At 41.7% G+C, this 22,637-nt stretch overlaps 1 protein-coding gene across 2 annotated transcripts in view; it reads left to right on the top strand.

Moving 5' to 3' along the window:
• Positions 1 to 1,136: 1,136 nt before the first annotated feature.
• LOC136863936 (follicle-stimulating hormone receptor) overlaps positions 1,137 to 22,637 on the top strand; it is a 296,597-nt gene continuing 275,096 nt past the window's right edge. For both annotated transcript variants that reach the window (XM_068226488.1, XM_067140382.2), the window contains exon 1: positions 1,137 to 1,249. The gene's annotated coding sequence lies outside the window, so the exon portion shown is untranslated. The remainder of the gene's footprint in view (positions 1,250 to 22,637) is intronic.

Raw genomic sequence — 22,637 nt, 5'->3', positions numbered from 1 at the left:
TGGGCCCCGTTCCAGACCTCGTACCACTTTTTAAATTTCGTGGCAGAGCCGGGAATCGAACCCGGGCCTCCGGGGGTGGCAGCTAACCCCTACACCAGAGAGGTGGACACCTAGGTCTTAATATAAGGAAATATCTTCAGTGAGGTAATCACATAAATGGGATTGTAAATAAAGGTTACAGATCTCTGCACATGGTATTTAGGGTTTGTAGTAAGGATGTAAAGGATAGGGCATATATGTCTCTGGTAAGGCCCCAACTAGAGTACGATTCCAGTGTATGGGAATCTCACTAGGATTACTTGATTCAAGAACTGAAAAAAAATCGAATGAAAAGCAGATCGATTTGTTCTGGGTGATTGCCGTCTAAAGAATAGCGTTACAAAAATGTTGCAAAGTTTGGGCTGGGAAGACTTGCGAGATAGGAGACGAGCTGCTCGACTAGGTGGTATGTTCCAAGCTGTCAATGGAGAGACGGCTGGAATGACATTAGTAGACGAATAAGTTAGCGTGGTGTCTTTAAAAGTAGGAAAGATTACAATAGGAAGATAAAGTTGGAGTTCAAGAGGATAAATTGGGGCAAATATTCGTTTATAGGAAGGGGAGTTAGGGATTGAAATAACTTACCAAGGGAAATGTTCAAAAGATTTCCAATTTCTTTGCAATCATTTAAGAAAAGGCTAGGAAAAGAACAGATAGGGAATCTGCCACCTGGGCCACTGTCCTAAAAGCAGATCAGTATTGATTGATTGATTGATTGATTGATATCATTTCGAGGTATTGTTGATCGAACAGATTCTTTATCATTAATATTTTAGGAAAAAATCCCCCAGATTTCTTCTCGGGTCTGAAGAGGATAGGTGGAGTATTTTTTTTTTCGGTTTGATTGGACATTCAATGCAATGTTCACCCCTACCCCAAGCACCTCGCAATGTTCACTCATGAAGTATACTCCTAAGCTTGGAGATAGATGTGGTACTGTAGACTCTTGTAAGGCGAGCAACAGTCAGAGATTTGACTGCTGCTGTTCGCTGTCCGCGATAATGAGCTAGTTATTGAATTAGCATGCAAGTGCTTTGAATAAGGAACAAGGTGGACGAGAGAAGCGCGGCTGTACTCCTCATGACCGCCAGTCAAAGCAGGCTGTGAGTACTCAACTACTTTGAATAAGTTAGAAGGCGGACGGGAGAGGCACGGCTGTAGTCCTCACGATCGCCCGGCTGTGAGTTTTCAACTACTTAAGGGCAGTTAGGTGAGTAACTGAAATTATTTTAGAATTAACAACTGGAACTAAGGATTCTCTTCTAACTTCTTATTTTATATGGGCTGGATCCATTCAGAAGCGAAGAAGTTTATGTTATACGTAATGTGAATAGGGTATGTATGCCCTTTACCTGTATTTTATGCCACGTTCACTTAGCGATTTTAAGGAGTGTTGTGCGAGTTCTCTTCATTAACGGGCGCAACAAGTCTGTATGGATGTTACTGTTATAGTTCATCAGTTATGGGGCTTGGAATCTTGACGTTATCTATCGTTGTAGACAGTATTGTTCTGTAGGAGTGTACGTAATTTCAGTTACCTCTGACATCAGAGGAAAGAGTAAACACCCTGAGTGGAGGGGAGCCATACTTGCTATGAAGCCACAGATCTATGTACTGTGATTTTCCCCAGCCCTATCGTAGAGTTGGCTTAACCGATCGACCACCACTATATAACGAAAACTGTGCAAAATATTTAAAATAAATATCACCTAATAAAGACTACATTACCTTATCACTGCCTCTGAGGAGGCGCCTTAATCCTGTTTTTCTGTGAGGTAGACAGGCCAGTCTCTTGTCTAGCTTTACTACGTCCGTGCCATGGGATGGAAAAGAATACGGGAACATACATATTGGAGATGAGTAACTAAACTACTTATCTACCGGTTCATCTAAAATGCAGTAATCGGGAGATAGTGGGTTCGAGCCCCACTGTCGGCAGCCCTGAAGATGGTTTTCCGTGGTTTCCCATTTTCACACCAGGCAAATGCCGGGGCTGTACCTTAATTAAGGCCACGGCCACCTCCTTCCAATTCATAGGCATTTCCTATCCCATCGTCGCAAAAGACCTATCTGTGTCGGTGCGACATTAAGCAAATAGCAACAAAAAAAATCTAAAATGGCCTTCCATAGGCTGTATCTAATAAATAAATAAATAAATAAATAAATAAATAAATAAATAAATAAATAAATAAATAAATAAATACGTTTAAAAAGCACGTCATCTTTGTGTTTTCACATTCAGCCATACGTAACAATGGGATTTTATAGGATTAACAAAACATTTTCTATGACAGCTGAAATTTCGCTCAGTCAGTAGATATTGGAGTGTGATTTCCTTTCCCCGTTCCGTAGGTCTAACTCTAAGAAAGCAGGATCCGCAATGGGAGGGAATATGAATCACTTGCCGCTGACACCTAGAGGAACGAGGGGACAGGTGTTTTTGTTTAGTAGGTGCATGAAACCTTTCTTAGCTATGGTAATTTATATTTGTGTATTATTGTTACACATCTTGAAGTTATTTTCCACAGAGCCAGTGCGTTTTGCAGGTCCTACCTTCAACAGTATACAGTACAATATAACTTATTAAAATAATATTCAAACAATGAGGAGTACAATATAATACCGATAAAAACAGAAATCGAGAAATATTCTTGTATGGTATGAGGGACTATAAATCGTAGGAAGAAGATCCTTTATTCCGCTTACATTTTACGTAGTAGAAATATGATAAAGTTGTGAAAATCCTACTCGAACGGATTCTCTATTGTCTTTGATATAATTTATGGAGAAAGTGAGATCATAAGCCAAGCAATGACTGTTCCAGTAAATTCAACAAACATTAATTAAATCAATTTTCATGTTTTCACTTATTATGTTTAATCAATACCAACCTCTAAAACTTCAATACTTCTATCCTAAAATGTGCCTGATTATAGCTAAAGATAGTTAAACCGAGCTCGATAGCTGCAGTCGCGTAAGTGCGGCCAGTATCCAGTATTCGGGACATCGTGGGTTCGAACCCCACTGTCGGCAGCCCTGAAGATGGTTTTCCGTGGTTTCCCATTTTCACACCAGGCAAATGCTGGGGCTGTACCTTAATTAAGGCAACGGCCGCTTCCTTCCCATTCCTAGCCCCTTCCTGCCTCATCGTCGCCATAAGACCTGTCTGTGTCGGTGCGACGTAAAACAAATTAAAAAAAAAGAGTTAAAGTAACTCGTGGTCTCCATTGGCTCAGGTTCTCAAAATGCAAACACTTTCGTTTAATATATGTGTTTGTGTTTCTCCTTAACTGGCTCGATGGATTCCTGGACACATCATCGTAGGTTATCTAGTTACAGGAAAAAGAATATCGAAGGAAGTGCTGATGAATTTTACGCCCACTGAAAATGAGGGTAGGTTGGTCAGTTGGCAGTGTACAACACTAAATACTGAAGCGTTCACTAACCAGTACGAGACTGTACGTTTATCGAACAGTTTTTCCTATGATATATAACTTCTTGATTAATACGTTATACAGAAATAGAAAAATGATTCAGAAATATAACCAGATGAGACCTTTTCTTCTAAGATAACAAGTTGACGTGGTCTGGACGAGTGAGACGTGGAGCAGATGGCACAGCAGTTAGGAAAATGTTTTCTTTTGGTTTCTTAGCTGACTTGAATAGGGGATTGGCGAAAGATCTCTTAAAACTTTCTCTTGGACAAAGCAATTATTTCCCCTTTTATAAGTACTATCAGCAAACCAATATTTATATGACGATCTTTAGGCTATATCTTCACGAGCTATGAAGCTAGGAAGATGAATTTGGAAGTTCTGGATTAAATGAACTGAGACCAGAAAATTGGAACCAAAGTGCACAGTTTCGGTGCCAACTGCAGTTTTCTAACGTGATCACATATACAGAAGTACAATTTATTATTTCAACCATTTCTCTGTTTTGATGAGTGCCTTGTGGTTGTGTGATTGTAGTTTGAGGATAATGTGAGGGAGCACATACGTAACAACTTAACGTTTGATCGGACAAAAGTTTAGAAAGTGGCACAGTGTGGTGATATTGGGTTCGAATCCTGGTACTGATATCCACCATTCTGTGTGTGTGACCTTCGTTTCCAATACTGGCTCTGAGAAAATGTTGGAATACTACTTTATTTTACGAATTTCAGGACACCTATCCCAATCTTCAACATGCGTTATTCAAATTCAAAATAATAGTCAATACAAGTACTGTATATCGATTTATGACCAATATATTGCACATCTCCTCTTTAAAGTCAATTATGCACGTGTCTCATTTTAACTCAGTTATTAGTATGTCACAAGTTCAGTCTTTTGGAAGAATTTACGAGTCTCCCCATCTCATCACCTTTTCTTCCCAATATGTTGGAAGATGGTGCTGGTATCGTGGATGTAGCTCCCCAGGAGGATTCTGCTCTCTCTCCTCTGGTGGATAGGTGTTATTTCTTCTGAATAGGTCTCTTAAGTAAGCCATGATGCCTCTGTCGAATGGGTCTGCCCAGGTCCGTTGGGTGGAGGGTGCTGCTGTTGCTCTTCTGATGTATGGTGCTGCCGTGACATGTGTGACAGGACTGGTACCCTCTGGTTCCTCTTCTATCCAATTTCCTTCATACCTGTCATCTTGCTTCGGAGTAAGAGGTACGAGATGAAATCGGTTTCGACGTATCTCTCTCTGATTTGTAGTAATATTACATGATAGTGGTGCGTAAACTTTGCTCTTCACTGTGCCTGTTCAGCACAAATCAGTGCCGGTAATCCATACTTCATCCCCTGGTGTTGGTTCTTGTAGATCTTTGGCTTGTTTTAGACAGTCATAATTTGACTTTTGATTTCTCCCACGGCTCCCCTCTTTCTCGAAAAGTATCTTCTTGTCTGAGGCTGCAGTTTAAAGGCTGAAATAGGAACCAGAGTGCAATTCCTTTGGCAATTCCACAGATGAGAATCCATTTGAAAATGGGGGTTCTCTGTAACTCTTTTTACGCATCATCACTTTTATTTATGTTACGCTTATCACGAGGATTTATTAAGGTGAAGGGGATCTAATGCGTCTCTTTGTCTAGGTTCTTCAAGGAACTCAAATTACATTAAAGGCTGCTGCGAATTGGTCCTTTCTTGAGTGTAATTGTGGCATTGTTTTCTTAACAGTTCATTCTCTTTAGAGACACTCGGCTAACTTAACGAATAGTATATCCTCGCACGACACGTCTCTATGCCATGATACACTTAGTAAATTTTGTGGAGATCGTCTTTTCGCAGTGCGGAATCAGCAGGAATGACCATTCTAGAGGCCTTCATAAGGATGCTTTATTCAACTGCAAACTCGAATATACATTGCCTGTAATCACGCAATTCCAGTGGGAGACTTGATTTTGAATGGTTTTAAACCATGAAATTTAGGCTCAGCAATATCTAGGACTGTGTCGATTATGAGATGTGATGTTAAGATCCCTTATAAAATCCGACTAGAAGAGGATGTCATTCCTTACGCGTTAACAACACTTAGAAGAATTCCAATGCGGCAGGAAATTAAAGAATAATCAATACAAGTAGTATTTCGATCTTTGATCGATATATTGCACACCAATCTTGTCACCACTATTCACACAATCTAATATCACACTATATCACAGTCTTTTTGACATATATTTACACGATGTTGGTGACCGAAATGAAGTATCTCATGTCTGAATACAAATTCTACAATAATTTATATTTATATTTAAAATGATGCTGAAGTCGATAAACTAAGAATATCCATCGAGCAAAATAATTCTGAATACTATATCCTCTTTAAATTACGTGAAGCATCAGGTATATTATTTTGTTTCAAGATGCTGATTTTTGATATTTTACACTTACCGGTATAATCTCGAAAACAAACGGGGCCGATGACCTAGATGTTAGGCCCCTTTAAACAACACGCAACATCAAGAAAACAAACTATTTTCAATCCAAACAAATATGCCAGTGAAACAACATTCCTCTTTTCTTGTAGACCAGGAGTTCCAAATGACGGTCCGCTTTGCTTTAAGCAATATATTTTAAGCCAAGTGAAGAAGATTTACAAAAGCTATTTCATAGCTCGTTCAAGAATGTATTCATTTTGTACTCTTTATAGACCCACGTTAGAACTAATTAATTCTTTAATATTATTTCCTGTTTGTAAATATTCACTTGGGCTGAATAGATTATTTTTGATTAAAAAATAAAATCCAAACTTCGGTGGAAAATGAGCCTTCACAAATGCCAGTGCTAGGTCTTAATCATTATTAAAAAATGGCTATGGGATTCATAGCAATTCCTGTCCATGCCAAACTCACTGTGGACATTTAATGCAACGTTGCGTGCAATGAATACCAAGAAATATTTTAATTGCCATTGGCGTTAGAAGCGGTTTCAGTTCCTCGTTCTTCTCTTACTGGTTCACAGTGCTGCACATTCGAAGACATTTTTAGCGAAGTACTCCTGGAAGTTCAATGCTGGGATTTTAGACCCTTACAACTGTATATCACTGTTCCCTTCTCACTACTTCCACTAAATTTTCCTTCTTTAAGTTTTGCTTTGATCACATTATTAATTTCAGGTTATCTCTCGGCATTATTACTTTTTTACCTTTTTGTCATTTGTCAAATTTTAATTCAAATTAAGTGACATTGTTGATGCTCTTCTTCAAAATTCAGTCCGTCTCCATGGCTAAATGTTAGCGTGCTGGCCTTTGACAACAGGGGTCCCGGGTTCGATTCCCGGCAGGGTCGGAAATTTTAACCATAATTGGTTAATTCCGCTGGCACGGGGGCTGGGTGTATGTGTCGTCTTCATCATCATTTCATCCTCATCACGACGCGCAGGTCACCTACGGGAGTCAGATCAAAAGACCTGCACCTGGCGAGCCGAACGAACATGTCCTCGGACACTCCCGGCACTAAAAGCCATACGCCATTTCATTTTTTCAAAATTCTATTTTCCTGGGTATAATAGTGTTTATTTTTAATTTCACTCTTTTGTGCAGTATTGTAAAGTAATGTTTTAAGCAATTAAAAGTATTAAACCTTAATTTCGATTTAACTGTGCATATTATTTCATACTGCTACCTCCGTTCTATTCACGGAATTTTACGAAAATTAGTTTAGTATTAAAATGCGGCCCGCGATCATGCCTAAGTTTACCAATGTGGCCCTCAAGCCCGTACAAATAGGAAACCCCTGTTACAGACAGTTGGTATCGGTCAGGAAGCCCCGAGGAGTAGGAAGATGTTTATTTACTTGGAGTATGATAAGAATATGCGCAGTGTATTCAGAAGAGTGTAAACTATATTATCTGATGTCATACAGCGAAACAAAACGTATAGCCTACTATTAAAGTGTTAAAATCAAGAAATTCAGCATTCAAAATTTCGAGGATTATAGATTAAAGGCAGACACTAGTGAGCCTCTTTACCTTAGTATGCGATGTCAGACCAGTGTTTCCTCCCCATCCCCCTCTACCCCCACATACACTGATCAGCCAGAACATTATGACCACCTACTTACTATCGATATAAACCCGTCCAGGCGATAGCAGCATCACCTGACGAGGAATGACTGCTAGTCAGACACACGCACGGTGCATGTAGTATCAAGGAGCGTGCTGTCCGTGTGTAGAATGGAGAAGGCGCACGATTTGAGTTTGACGAAGAGCAGATTGTGATGGCCCGGAGGCTCGGAAACTGCACGACTTGTCGGGTGTTCGAGGAGTGCTGTGGTGAGTGTCCTCAACAAGTGGAGAAACCAAAGGGAAACCTCGTTCAAACGTCGAGGTGTTGGGGACGGCCACCCCCACTAGACTGGGCAGACTGGTAAAACAGGACAGGCGGCGAACTAATGTTAATGCTGGGCATAGTAGAAGTGTGTCTGAACACTCCTAAAGATGAACCTCCGCAGCCGACGACCCATCCACGTGTCAATGTTAACACCACTATAATGGCAACTATGACTGAAATGGGCACGAACTGTCCAAGTATCTAGTGGCAAGTCCAATGCCAAATCAAGAAACAGATACGGTGACACGTACATTAATAAATAATGTCATCAGTATATACGGGATACCCAACCAGATATTGATTGATCAGGGTAGTAACTTCATGAGCGAGGTGTTCAAAACACTCTGTAAGGTGTTGAGGATACAGAAAACTCACACCACAGCGTTCAGGCCACAGTCAAATGGGAGCATTGAAAGATCCCATAAAGTGTTAGTGGAGTACCTTAGGCACTATGTTTGTGCCAATGAACAGAACGATTGGGACCGGTATCTCCCAACGGCAGCTTTTGTCTACAACACGACCAAGAGCACAAGTACGGGGTTCACGCCTTACGAATTGATATTCGGTAAGAAGGCAAACATCCCAGGAGTATTGCAAAAACCACCTGAGTCAGGTTATAACGAGTATCAGACAGTGGTTGAGGAGCTAACCCAGCAGTTAAGGAGAAACCACGAGGCAGCAAGACGAACCTTAATAGAGAGAAAAGAAAGAGAGAAGCAGGACTATGACAAGAAGCAAAACGAAGTAACCTTCCAAGTAGGAGATAAAGTTTTGTTACGTAATGACGCACTGCGACGAGGGAAATCCAGGAAATTGAGCCCACCTTTTGAAGGTCCATACATTATAGTAGGCGTATCAGGTGTAAATTGCACCTTACAAATGAACAAAAAGGGAAAGAGAACAAAGGTTCACAAAAATAGACTAAGGATGTTCCTGTGAGAGCTAAGTGGGATAGCAAAAGAGGTAGACAAATAAAGGAAATTAGCTAGGTTAATAATGCGGGAATGTAAACAGTCAGTTAAGTAATAGAAATTAAGTTTGGGGAAATTTATAATTGTTAGGTAACGAATTTCCTGTCGTACCTTACAGCTGACAGAAGACGATGGCGGAGATAACGAGTTGGTTCCACATCGTAGTAACCCTGTGGATGATGATGTCGTCTCATCTCGAGGCAGGTGGAGAGGTGATAGACGTCAGAGTGACGCCATATGAGAATACACCTGGTGTATATTTCGATGACCAGGGCGACGTGCAGTTATATACTACAGAATGGACCCTAGTAACGTATGTAAATTTGAATCAGCTCTTCTCTACAATGGGATTACGACTCAGGGCATCAGCGTTACAGTTCCGCTTACCCTGCTTGTATTCTATGACAAAATCGTACTCTGCCAGCTTTAACCTGAACTTCAGCAGGCGTGAAGACGGGTCCTGCACATTGAAAACCCACTTCAATCAGCTGACAGAAACATTTGCTCTAGCTCAGAGATATGTGAGACGAACGAGGTTGCTATGTTTGCAATTAGAAGTTACTTCAAATTTTACTTGCCAGCAGGACGTAAATATGCTGCAGACACATTTGGAAAGAATAAAGGGATCAAAAGATGTTATTAATAGGATCACAAAAGGCGTGGCAAGGGAAGAAGGGAATAGACGAAGGAGAGGATTAATTAATGCCGTAGGATCAATAGCGAAAACGTTATTTGGAACACTTAGCGAAGACGATGCAGAACGATACGAGGGAAAGATTTCTGAGCTAGAGAAGGAGCAGCTCTCTATTATGAAAATTGCTAAAGAGCAGATGATTGTTGTTAAGTCCACCCTACAAACCATGAACAGCACCATCTACGAGGTAAATGCAAATGAACTTAGAATCAGTAAGAATTTAGATGAAATTAGATTGTATTTACAGAATGAAACACTCCAAGTAGCTGGAGCGATTAGGCAAGCAGAATTGGAGATAGCTATTAATAGACACTTAATTGAAATTGAAGGTCTTCTAATGCAGTTGCATGGCTTGTGGTCCGTCACTACAGTGAAATGCCGCCCAAATAAGTACGGCCTGAAATACTTCACTGCCCACACTATTGCCAATAATTCCCTTTCGGTTACACTGTAATTTACTTCTGCCTTGTTAAGCGTCCGGCTTGCATAGGCAACTGGGAGATCCTTCCCAATGGTTCCTTGTGACAGTACTGCTCCAACCGCCTCGTTGCTTGCATCAGTGGTAACAACGAAGGGTTTTTCAAAATCTGGATATTGCAGAACAGGCTCCTCTATTAGCCTTCGCTTCAGTGTTTCAAACGCTTGCTCCTGTTTGTCTCCCCACACAAAGGGAACGTCTTTCTTTACTAATTCATAAAGTGGCTTTGCAATTTTACTATAGTTAGGGATGAACTTCCTATAGTACCCACTCAGCCCGCAGAACTGCTTGATCTGGCGGCTAGTGGTCGGCCTGGGAAAATCCCTGACTGCCTGGACCTTTTTAGCATCTGGGTGGACTCCCCCTTCCGTGATTACGTGCCCTAAAAATGCCACCTCGGCCCTTAAAAATTCGCACTTATCAGGCTGGAGTTTTAAATTATTCTCTCGCAGCCTCTGGAGTATTACTCGTAACTTGGCATTGTGCTCGTCTACTGAGCTACCATACACAATTATGTCATCCAGATAACATAAACATTTAATGCCAGTTAACCCTGTTAGCACAGTGTTCATCAGCCTTGTGAATGTGGCTGGGGCATCTTTGATACCCATCGGCATTCTCTTATATTCATACTTCTGCCCTAATGCTGAGAAGGCGGTCTTGGGCCTATCTTCAGGCTTCAGTAGCACTTGGTAGTACCCACTCGCTAAATCTAGAGTCGAGAAATATTTAGCCTTTCCAAGGGCATCTAACAATTCGGAAATTAATGGTAGGGGATAACTAACTCCTATTGTAACCTCATTTAATTTCCTATAGTCTATAACGACCCTCCATTTCTGTATGCCTGAGGCATCTAGTTTCTTTGGGATTAAAAGTAACGGCGCATTCCAGGGTGACACACTGGGACTGATTATGTCATCCTCCAACAGTTTATCTATTTGTTTTCGTATCTCTCCCTTCTGTGCTTCTGGGAGCCTATAGGGCCGTACGTTAATAGGAGGTTGTTCCCTAGATATTGGAATCTCATGCTGTATTACCTTCGTATGGGTCAACTTGTCCCCCTCTAAGTGAAATACATCATCATACTCTGTACAGATGGCCAATATTTTCTCTGCATCCACCATGTTCAAATGGTCTATCCGCAACTGTTCGGTCACTCTCTGTGAGCGCAACTTTCCGAAACCTAAACCATTGTCTTCGGTCTCCTTGGTTAGCATTACCCTTTTCCCTTGTGACAGGCATGTGTAATCAACCTCATGAATGCATACCACAGGGCTCTGTATCTCTACTTCTTTCTCGGTGGTGTTAATAATGCTTACAATAGCCTCATTTCTCTGGGACCTGGTTAAACATTCGGCTAAATACAGCCCTGGTGCTACTTCTGCTCGCTCTATTACGCCAACAGGTAGATTCTTATTTACCTCAATGGCCACTACCTTCTCGGTCCTAGGTTCGAGACGGATCAGCTTTGTCTCTCGAGCCCCCATTGAGTACCTGGTCCCTTTTATTATGACGTAGCCTTCCTTGTAATTTATTACGCCATCTGACAAGAGGTCCTTCCCAATAATGCCATCTTGGGTCAAGTTAATGTCTTTACCCACTACATGGAAGGTGTGACTGGAACCACTTATCTCAAACCGTACCGTACCCTTGGTATATAGCTTGCCTTCACTGACCCCGGTGAGTTCTATGACATGTCCCCTCATAATTGCGCATACTTTTGGTACGCTTCCTTCTTTGACCAGGCTAATTTCTGACCCTGTGTCTAACAAGAATCGAAGCGGTTTCCCTCTCTGGACGATGCTAAGTAACATCGTGCCTTCGTCATCTGAACTTTCGAGACTTATTTTTCTACGGGGATTCCGAGGTTGTCTCCGGCCTTCGGTCCCTGCTTAGTTTGTTGCTAACCTGGTTTTCATAGCCTGTCCTTGGCTACTCACTGATCCAAACGGACCGTCCTTGGTTTGTTGCGACCCCCTGTCACCCTCGTCTCCAGACCTTCGGAAGACTTTCATGTCCGTTCTGCCTATCTGTTGACCCATTGTTTTCGTGCGACAGTACCTCTGTAAGTGCCCCGCTTTCACACAAGCATAGCACTGTTTAGTGGACTGTTTACCAAGTACATTTCTCCAACAGTCCCTTTCCAAGTGACCATCTCTACCACACGAATAGCATCTCGTTATTTCGGTATGTTGTCTGTTAACCGGTAGCCTGCAATTATCTTGCTCATGCCCTTTCCTATTGCAATTGTAGCAAGTTCGTGTACCCCTGGTACTCTCCCTCATGCCCGCCTTGACTGTGCGGACCGTTCGCGTTTCTACACCTACTTGGTCCCTTTGCTTCTTTCGGCAATCTCTCTCTATGTGTCCTTGTTTCTTACAATACCGACACGTTAGCGTTGTCGGTGGTCTTTTTAATTCTGACTCTCCGATAGGTTGACCCTGTGTTTCCTTTCTCGGACTTGTACATTGCCTAGCTAGGTGGCCCTCTTTATTGCAATTGTAGCAAATCACCCTAACCATTGCTGTTCTAGGCTTAGGATGCCACCTTCCTTCTGGTTTTGCTACATTAGGCTTGTTAGTTTCAATTCTCCGTGTGAACCCTAGTGTGTTCCGCCTACTTTGCAATCCATCCTTAGCCTGTTTGGATATAATGACTGCTTCTTCCTGCCTAGCTATTGCCACGGCTCTTTCAAATTTTAAAGGTTGCTGATCCTGCACTCTACATTGGATTCTTGGGTTGTTTAACCCTTGTGTGAAACTAGCCACTCCTTTCTTTCTCACGCACTTCAACTGTGCCTGCCTATCCTGTAGGCATTCGCCCTCTAATAAAGCATCCCTGAAAGCTGACGCCATCGTGTCTACGCGATGCGCCCAGGATGCTACACTCTCTCGCGGTTCCTGACTGCTTTGGAACATTTGGCAGATATATAGATCTAACGTGCCCTGCCTACCATAATATTCATTTAGCGCTACTTTAGCGTTCTCCCAGTTAGTAATATCAGCTCTTACCAAGAGCTTCTCTCGGGCCTTGCCTGTAATTTTTGTCAATATATATTTAAAGAAAAGTGCCTGATCATTCTCCCTGATCATGCGTACAGCCGCATCTACGTTGGCAAGAAATTCTCGTAGTCTGTCTGGCTGACTACCGTCAAATTCTCGACCAATCAGTCTGTGTCCCTCTACTACAGTTACATACGGTCCTTCTAAGCTACGTGCATCATCATCATCATCAGCCTCTGCTATCTGAAATTCTAGCCTTCCTGCATTTAAATCTACATCCTCCTCCTGACTTGCCATACTGAATTAAAGTGACTCACCCTACGATGTCTTCTGTACTGCTGGGCTTGTTGGCTGCGATCCGTGTAGGCTGCTTAATAGGCTGCTGGGCTTGTTGGCTGCGATCCGTGTAGGCTGCTTAACAGGCTGCTGGGCTTGTTGGCTGCGATCCGTGTAGGCTGCTTAATAGGCTGCTGGGCTGCTGGCTCCCTGCAGCTGGGCTGGATTGTGGCTCCTACGATGCGCGGTTCGATCTTCTGCGATGCGCGGTTTTCGAACAATCTTCTTCGGTGCGCGGTTCAATCTTCTGCGCTGCGCGGTTTTCGGACAATCTTCTCCGGTGCGCGGTTCAATCTTCTGCGATGCGCGGTTTTCGGACAATCTTCTTCGGTGCGCGGTTCAATCTTCTGCGATGCGCGGTTTTCGGACAATCTTCTTCTCGAAGTGCGCGAACATCGGACTGATATGGTTCTACTGTTCGTCGGAGTTCGAACTAAGGGCACCCCACATACCTGACACCAAAACGTAAGTCTGTCGTGAATCACCTTGTCCCGAGATGTTCTGGACGATTTGTTCTCCCGAGCGGCTTGGAGAATCTGTGGGTTGGGTGCCCTGAACCATTAAATGAAGTACTGAGTCCCATTTAATATGATATATATTTGAATTCAACTCTGACTTCCCAACTACCGTACATATTTACAATGTCTATTTACAGCATACTTCAGTGATGTGCCTGCTCCGGAAGCTTTTAGAATACTGACTTCCGACCTGGGTAGAGTCTATGTTGAAAACCTGAGAGTTGCCCTCTAGCTTGTCTCTAAGCCTAAGTCCGCATCTCCCACTATTGTCTGAGAGACTAAGTCTTTCCAATATCACTCCTAACGCGGCTATGTCCCACTCCTCTCTCTCATTCTGAATGTAAGCACCTCCAGTCTTATTACCGACGTTCTTGACCTACGTAGAGCTTTCTCCTGTCCAAGACTAAAGATATCCCTTAAGCCTCTGCAGCTTGTATATATATCCTGGCCTGGCCCTTGCTAACTAGTGAGAGGGGGAATTCCCACCCTAGTACTAGTCTACCCCCAACTGGGATCCCTCTCCAGTAGGTGGTGCTATAGTGGTCAATCTCAGAACCACTTATTCTCTGTCTCACTCAGCCTAACTCATATCTCTCACTGAGTGGAATGTTTTGCCATGAAGTGGAGATTTTCCGATGCTCCATCCTTCCATGAGTCATGTATTCTTTCCTTGTCTCTCCCAATGCTAATTATTCTGAATGCTGGATTTGTGCTTGTAGCTAGCCACTGTTCATTTACTCAACCCTTGGTCAGTTTACATAGATAAGATTACAACTCAATAACAAGTTACTCATAAGCCTTCCGTAGCAGGACTTGAAGAATAAGTAATTTCACATATCCAATTCTAAATGTTTCAAATATAAAGTAGCACATTTTACACAATTAATAACCATAATTCTTCTTGTAAGAAAACTCTTTATCCTTTCGTTTATACATTCCTAGTGGTCTCCTGTACTGGGGATCCACTAGTTCAATTCTAATCTCCTTAACTTAATATATGCTATGGGACTTAATATATCTTGGTTCGATTCCCGGCATCGGTGCCATCACGACAGTGGCCTGACATTATGTTGTGATATTCGGCTTTCTAATATTCATACACAGTTATGGATGCAGTAGAGAGATGTTACTCTTCAAAACACTGTAGTTTTGTACCATTCTAACAATTCACTTTGACTGGGTTACTTTCTTTAATTTTTTCCCTTCTTGTTAAGTTTCGACTGATCTTTGTTTAGTGGGTAATATTGTTTGGAGACTGGTTGGTCCTTAAAACCACTGCTGTTAGTTTTTTGGTAAAAGCGCAACAACAGAACCCTAAAATAGTGCTAAAGAGACATATTAGATGCAGTAAGATGTGAGCCAGAAGAAGACACTACAACACCGCTGACTCCAGGAGTAGTCTCATACCAACTACATACAATGACAATATTGCACCCATCAAGCGATGACAACAGACAACATATTAAGGATTTAAATCGATTGCTCAAACTACGTGTTCGAGTGTTGTAATGTGCTCGAAGGTTATGTGTAACAAGGCTTTGTCGAGTCACGTAAGTTGTGTTGTTATATCAATCACGACTGATCTGTATTTAGGGCCCGCTGGTGGCAGATTCCATATCTGTTGTTTTCCTAGCCTTTTCTTAACTGATTGCAAAGAAATTGGAAATTGATTGAACATCCCCATTGGTAAGTTATTCCAATCCCTAACTCCCCTTCCTATAAACGAATATTTGCCCCAGTTTGTCCTCTTGAATTCCAACTTCATCTTCCTATTGTGATCTTTGCTACTTTTAAAGACACCACTCAAACTTATTCGTCTACTGATGTCATTCCACGCCATCTCTACACTGACAGCTCGTAACATACCACTTAGTCGAGCAGCTCGCCTCCTTTCTCCCAAGTCTTCCCAGCCCAAACTTTGCAACATTTTCGTAACGTTGCTCTTTTGTCGGAAATCATCCAGAACAAATCGAGGTGCTTTTCTTTGGATTTTTTCCAGTTCTTGTGCGACTTGATGTTCACCACGAAAGGAAGCTAATGGTAGCATCGACTACTGAAAGTTGCCTATGTATAACTATTATGGTAGTATTTGAGTAGTTGTCCTCCTCCGTAGCGTAACGGTTAGCGCGATTAACTGCCATCCTCGGGGATCCGGGATAGATTCCCAGTACTGCCAGAGATTTAAGAACAACAGGAGCATAGGTTCTGTAGGTGGTTGAAATGGTACATGCAGCTCGCGTCCATTTGGGGTGTGCCTGAAAAGAGCTGCATCACACGAGTTTACTTGTCTGGCTCCGTGGCTGAGTGGTTAGCGCGATGGCCTTTAGTCCAAGGGTTCCCGGATTCGATTCCTAACCGGATCGGGGATTTATAACCTTTATTGGTTATTTTTGAAGTCTTGGAGGCTGAGCGTGTGTCCGTCTTCACCATTAGAAATCATCATTGGCAGGGCCAAATCCTCACAGAAGCGCAAGTCGACTATAAGAGTCAACTCGATAGAACGTGCACCAGAGCTCTCCAGAGGCCACACGCCACCATCAACACCAAGAATTTCGTGCCGAAGATCATCCTAACGTTCAATAACGACGTGAAATGATAAATGTATACAGAGTGTAATAACAATAAGAGCATGTGTAATGGAGGGCGATTCGAAAATTTCATGGAAGAAGGAGTTTCCTTCGATATGTTCCTGTGCGTTTCCCAGGATTAATGTACTGTGCAGAGTTGTAGAAAATGAGTTCTAACATGGAAATGAAGCTTTTCCGGACGCATATCATATAATAGATTTTCTTCTTTGTCTACGTGTGTGTAACGTGTCCTGAAAGTTCGGCGTATCTTATTGTTACACTCTGTATATCTAGTCATAAGGAGAGTGATAAGAAATGGCAGCTGGGATTGAATCTAATAACTAGAGCCCGGAAGTTAGGCAAAAGGCCTTTCTTATTTGGGTGTTTATATCGAAGTGTAAAATAGACACAAATATATTTCCGTTCGTTTGGCAACGGTAGGACCAGCTTTTATTTTGCCTTTTTACCTATTTTAGCTTCCGGTGTCTGTTTGATAGTTTCGTGCCTTTTTTCCCTCTTTTGAGTTGTTGTGGATATTTTCTGCTGTTATTTATATATTCAAATTATACAATGGAAAGAAAAGAAAATATGATTCCAATGTACTGTGATAATAGTTAAGAACACAATGTCATTTTAACTTAATAGGTAAAAAATACAGTAACATGAACGATATTTGAATATTACACAAATCCCTGCTGAAAACTCATTCCACAAGCCAAATGGTCGGGAAGGTAGCCAGGTCCCGTTCCTGCTACGTAAGACTAAGTGGTGGTGGTGATTATTGTGTTAAGAGAAAGAACAACTTGGTAACCACTTTTTATTAACACTAATGAGAAGGAAAATGGAAGAGGTCTGACACTTCGAAAAATGAAGTTATTGGCAAAAGAAAGGAAAGTACCACGATTGACGTGAAAATAATAAACTCCCTAAGGTCCGAAAACTGAATACTGTCGGGGTCGGAAAAGAACAAGAGTTGACCAAGTGAGTTTGGGTGTGAAAGATAAGAGAGATGAACCTGACACAAATTAGTGGAAGCAACCCCAGACTCAGCTAGGAGAACCGTGGTCGCTAATCCACACTCCCAAGTTGAGGGCCCCTGTACCCCCATTTTAGTCGCATTTTATGACTGGCAGGGGATACCGTTGATGTTAATCACCCCCATCCAGTCCGGCTCCATGGCTAAATGGTTAGTGTGCTGGCCTTTGACCACAGGGGTCCCGGGTTCGATTCCGGCAGGGTAGGGAATTTTAACCTTAATTGGTTAATTTCTCTGGCACGGGGACTGGCTGTGTTTGTCGTCTCCATCATCATTTCATCCTCATCACGTCGCGCAGGTCGCCTACGGGTGTTAAATCAAAAGACCTGCATCTGGCGAGCCGAACTTGTCCTCGGACACTCCCGGCACTAAAAGCCATACGCCATTTCATTTTTTTACCCCCACCCACAGTGGGACGTAAGATTAAGTAGTAAAATGGGATGGAGATGTACATTAAGTGACTTACATTAAACCACCTTTATTGTTTGCATGCCCATTTTTGTCATTATAAATGCCTATTTTAATAATTTTACTGCCTATTTTAGCCAGAATAAATGCCTGAACTTCCGGGCTGTACTCATAACAGACGTCCGGTGCTTGAGAGTGCTCAAATCCAATAGATCCGTGTCAGTAGATTTTCTGGCATATTAAGGAACTCCATCCTACGTCAAAGTTTCGGCACGTCGGCATGTCATAAAACCGATAGTAGCTGACAGGGTGTTAAACATAATAATAATAATAATAATAATAATAATAATAATAATAATAATAATAATAATAATAATAATAATAATAATAATAATAATAATAATAATAATAATAATAATAATAATAATAATAATAATAATAATAATCTCATCATCTGTGACCAATTGTTACATTCGATCATTTAGATGTGGCCCGTCTGTGTGGCGTACTGGTTAATGTGACTAGCTGCCACCCCCAGAGGCCCGGGTTCGCTTCCCGGCTCTGCCACGAAATTTTAAAAGTGGTACGAGGACTGGAACAGGATCCACTCAGTCTCGGGATGTCAACTGAGTAGAGGCGGGTTCTATTCCCACGTCAGCCATCCTCGAAGTGGTTTTCCGTGATTCCCCACTTCTCCTCCAGGCAAATGCCGGGATGGTACCTAAGTTAAGGCCACGGCCGCTTGTTTCCTTGTTTATCCCTTCCAATGTTCCCATCCCCCACCTAGGCCCCTGTTCAGCATAGCAGGTGAGGCCGCCTGGGCGAGGTACTGGACCTCCTGCCCAGTTCCATCTACCGACCCAAAGTCTCACTCTCCAGGACACTGCCCTTGAGGCAGTAGAGGTGGGATCTCTCGCAGAGTCCGAGGGCAAAACCAACCCTGGAGTGTAAACCGATTAAGAAAGAAAGAAAAAAGAAAGAAAGAAAGAAAGAAAGGAAGAAAGAAAGAATTTTGATGTGTTTTGTGACAATGATCTGACGATACATGCATGCAAATGAAACTAACCCACCAAACAACCAACGTCTACAAAATTCAATCAGCCAGTACAGTTTTATTGCAGCATGTCGAAAGTTTGGTTTTGACACGTAGTTTCTGTAGAACGTAAAGTTTTCAAATGGGAACCTGCCTCATGTTTGACGGATAGATTAATGTTCGCCCTCCTCATGTAATCCACTGTCAGTCGCCTGTAGCGTCCATAGTCAAGGAGTATCCTAGACTAATCAGGTTTTGTATTCTGAAGACAATATTTGGTTGCAGGGACACTAGACTCACGAAGTATCTTCATCTGGACAGAAGCTGACAGCATGCGCAATACTTGTTCTAACTACTAACGGTCTTAGCAGCACTAGGATGTCAGAATATTGGCCCGCGGTCGAATCAATCAATCAATCAATACTGATCTGCATTTAGGGCAGTCGCCCAGGTGGCAGATTCCCTATCTGTTGCTTTCCTAGCCTTTTCCGAAATGATTTCAAAGAAATTGGAAATTTATTGAACATCTCCCTTGGTAAGTTATTCCAATCCCTAACTCCCCTTCCTATAAATGAATATTTGCCCCAGTTTGTCCTCTTGACCAACTTTATCTTCATATTGTGATCTTTCCTACTTTTATAGACGCCATTCAAACCTATTCGTCTACTAATGTCATTCCACGCCATCTCTCCGCTGACAGCTCGGAACATACCACTTAGTCGAGCAGCTCTTCTTCTTTCTCTCAATTCTTCCCAACCCAAACATTGCAACATTTTTGTAACGCTACTCTTTTGTCGGAAATCACCCAGAACAAATCGAGCTGCTTTTCTTTGGATTTTTTCCAGTTCTTGAATCAGGTAATCCTGGTGAGGGTCCCATACACTGGAACCATACTCTAGTTGGGGTCTTACCAGAGACTTATATGCACTCTCCTTTACATCCTTACTACAACCCCTAAACACCCTCATAACCATGTGCAGAGATCGGTACCCTTTATTTACAATCCCATTTATGTGATTACCCCAGTGAAGATCTTTCCTTATATTAACACCTAGATACTTACAATGATCCCCAAAAGGAACTTTCACCTCATCAACGCAGTAATTAAAACTGAGAGGACTTTTCCTATTTGTAAAACTCACAACCTGCCTTTTAGCCCCATTTATCAACATACCATTGCCTGCTGTCCATCTCACAATATTTTCGAGGTCACGTTGCAGTTGCTCACAATCTTGTAACTTATTTATCACTCTATAGAGAATAACATCATCCGCAAAAAGCCTTAGCTCCGATTCCACTCCTTTACTCATATCATTTATATATATAAGAAAACATAAAGGTCCGATAACACTGCCCTGAGGAACTCCCCTCTCAACTATTACAGGGTCAGACAAAGCTTCACCTACTCTAACTCTCTGAGATCTATTTTCTAGAAATATAGCAACCCATTCAGTCACTCTTTTGTCTAGTCCAATTGCACTCATTTTTGCCAGTAGTCTCCCATGATCCACCCTATCAAATGCTTTAGACATGTCAATCGCGATACAGTCCATTTGACCTCCAGAATCCAAGATATCTGCTATATCTTGCTGGAATCCTACTAGTTGAGCTTCAGTGGAATAACCTTTCCTAAAACCGAATTGCCTTCTATCGAACCAGTTATTAATTTCACAAACATGTCTAATATAATCAGAAAGAATGCCTTCCCAAAGCTTACATACAATGCATGTCAAACTTACTGGCCTGTAATTTTCAGCTTTATGTCTATCACCCTTTCCTTTATACACAGGGGCTACTATAGCAACTCTCCATTCATCTGGTATAGCTCCTTCGGCCAAACAATAATCAAATAAGTACTTCAGATATGGTATTATATCCCAACCCATTGTCTTTAGTATATCCCCAGAAATCTGATCAATTCCAGCCGCTTTTTTAGTTTTCAACTTTTGTATCTTATTGTAAATGACATTGTTATCATACGTAAATTTTATTACTTCTTTGGCCTTAGTCTCTTCCTCTATCTCGACATTATCCTTGTAACCAACAATCTTTACATACTGCTGACTGAATACTTCTGCCTTTTGAAGATCATCACATACACACTCCCCTTGTTCATTAATTATTCCTGGAATGTCCTTCTTGGAACCTGTTTCTGCCTTAAAATACCTATACATACCCTTCCATTTTTCACTAAAATTTGTATGACTGCCAATTATGCTTGCAATCATGTTATCCTTAGCTGCCTTCTTTGCTAGATTCAATTTTCTAGTAAGTTCCTTCAATTTCTCCTTACTTCCACAGCCATTTCTAACTCTATTTCTTTCCAGTCTGCACCTCCTTCTTAGTCTCTTTATTTCTCTATTATAATAAGGTGGGTCTTTACCATTCCTTACCACCCTTAAAGGTACAAACCTGTTTTCGCATTCCTCAACAATTTCTTTAAACCCATCCCAGAGTCTGTTTATATTTTTATTTACCGTTTTCCACCGATCATAGTTACTTTTTAGAAACTGCCTCATACCTGCTTTATCAGCCATATGGTACTGCCTAACAGTCCTACTTTTAAGACCTTCCTTTCTATCACATTTATTTTTAACTACCACAAAAACAGCTTCATGATCACTAATACCATCTATTACTTCAGTTTCCCTATAGAGCTCATCTGGTTTTATCAGAACCACATCCAAAATATTTTTCCCTCTGGTTGGTTCCATCACTTTCTGAATCAGCTGTCCTTCCCATATTAACTTATTTGCCATTTGTTGGTCATGCTTCCTGTCGTTCGCATTTCCTTCCCAATTGACATCTGGCAAATTCAGATCTCCCGCTACAATCACATTTCTTTCCATGTCGTTTCCCACATAGCTGACTATCCTACCAAATAATTCCGAATCCGCATCAGTGCTACCCTTTCCCGATCTGTACACTCCAAATATATCAAGTTGCCTATTATCTTTAGAAATGAGCCTTACACCTAGAATTTCATGTGTCTCATCTTTAACTTTTTCGTAGCTTACAAATTCTTCTTTCACCAGAATGAAAACTCCCCCTCCCACCTTTCCTATCCTATCTCTACGATACACACTCCAGTGCCGTGAGAAAATTTCTGCATCCATTATATCATTTCTCAGCCATGATTCAACTCCTATTACAATATCTGGTAAATATATATCTATTAAATTACTTAATTCTATTCCTTTCTTTACAATACTTCTACAGTTCAACACTAACAATTTTATGTCATCCCTACTTGATTTCCAGTTCCCTGTTCCCTTATCACCGCTCCCTAGGCCATCCCGTTTCCCTGAATGTACCTCCCTATTACCCTTCCAAACAAATTTCCTAACTTATACGTACCACTGCGGTTTAAATGAAGGCCATCCGAGCGCAGATCCCTTTCTCCTACCCACCCATTAGGATCTAGAAATTTCACTCCCAGTTTCCCACATACCCACTCCATAGTCTCATTTAAATCCCCAATCACCCTCCAGTCAGTATCCCTCCTACACAGTATTCCACTAATAACAATCTCCGCTTTCTTAAACTTCACCCGTGCTGCATTTACCAGATCCCACACATCTCCAACTATGTTGGTACTTATATCAGCTTGCCTTACGTTGTTGGTACCAACGTGAAACACTACCACCTTCTCCTTCCCCTCCTCCCTCTCTTCTACTTTCCTCAACATCTGCCTCAACCTAATTCCTGGATAACATTCTACCCTGGTTCCCTTTCCTCCA

Source organism: Anabrus simplex, chromosome 2 (genome assembly GCF_040414725.1).
Source record: "Anabrus simplex isolate iqAnaSimp1 chromosome 2, ASM4041472v1, whole genome shotgun sequence".
Taxonomy (NCBI): Eukaryota; Metazoa; Arthropoda; class Insecta; order Orthoptera; family Tettigoniidae; genus Anabrus; species Anabrus simplex.
Note: the sequence above shows the minus strand (reverse complement) of the source record. Positions and strands in the feature narration are given on the sequence as shown.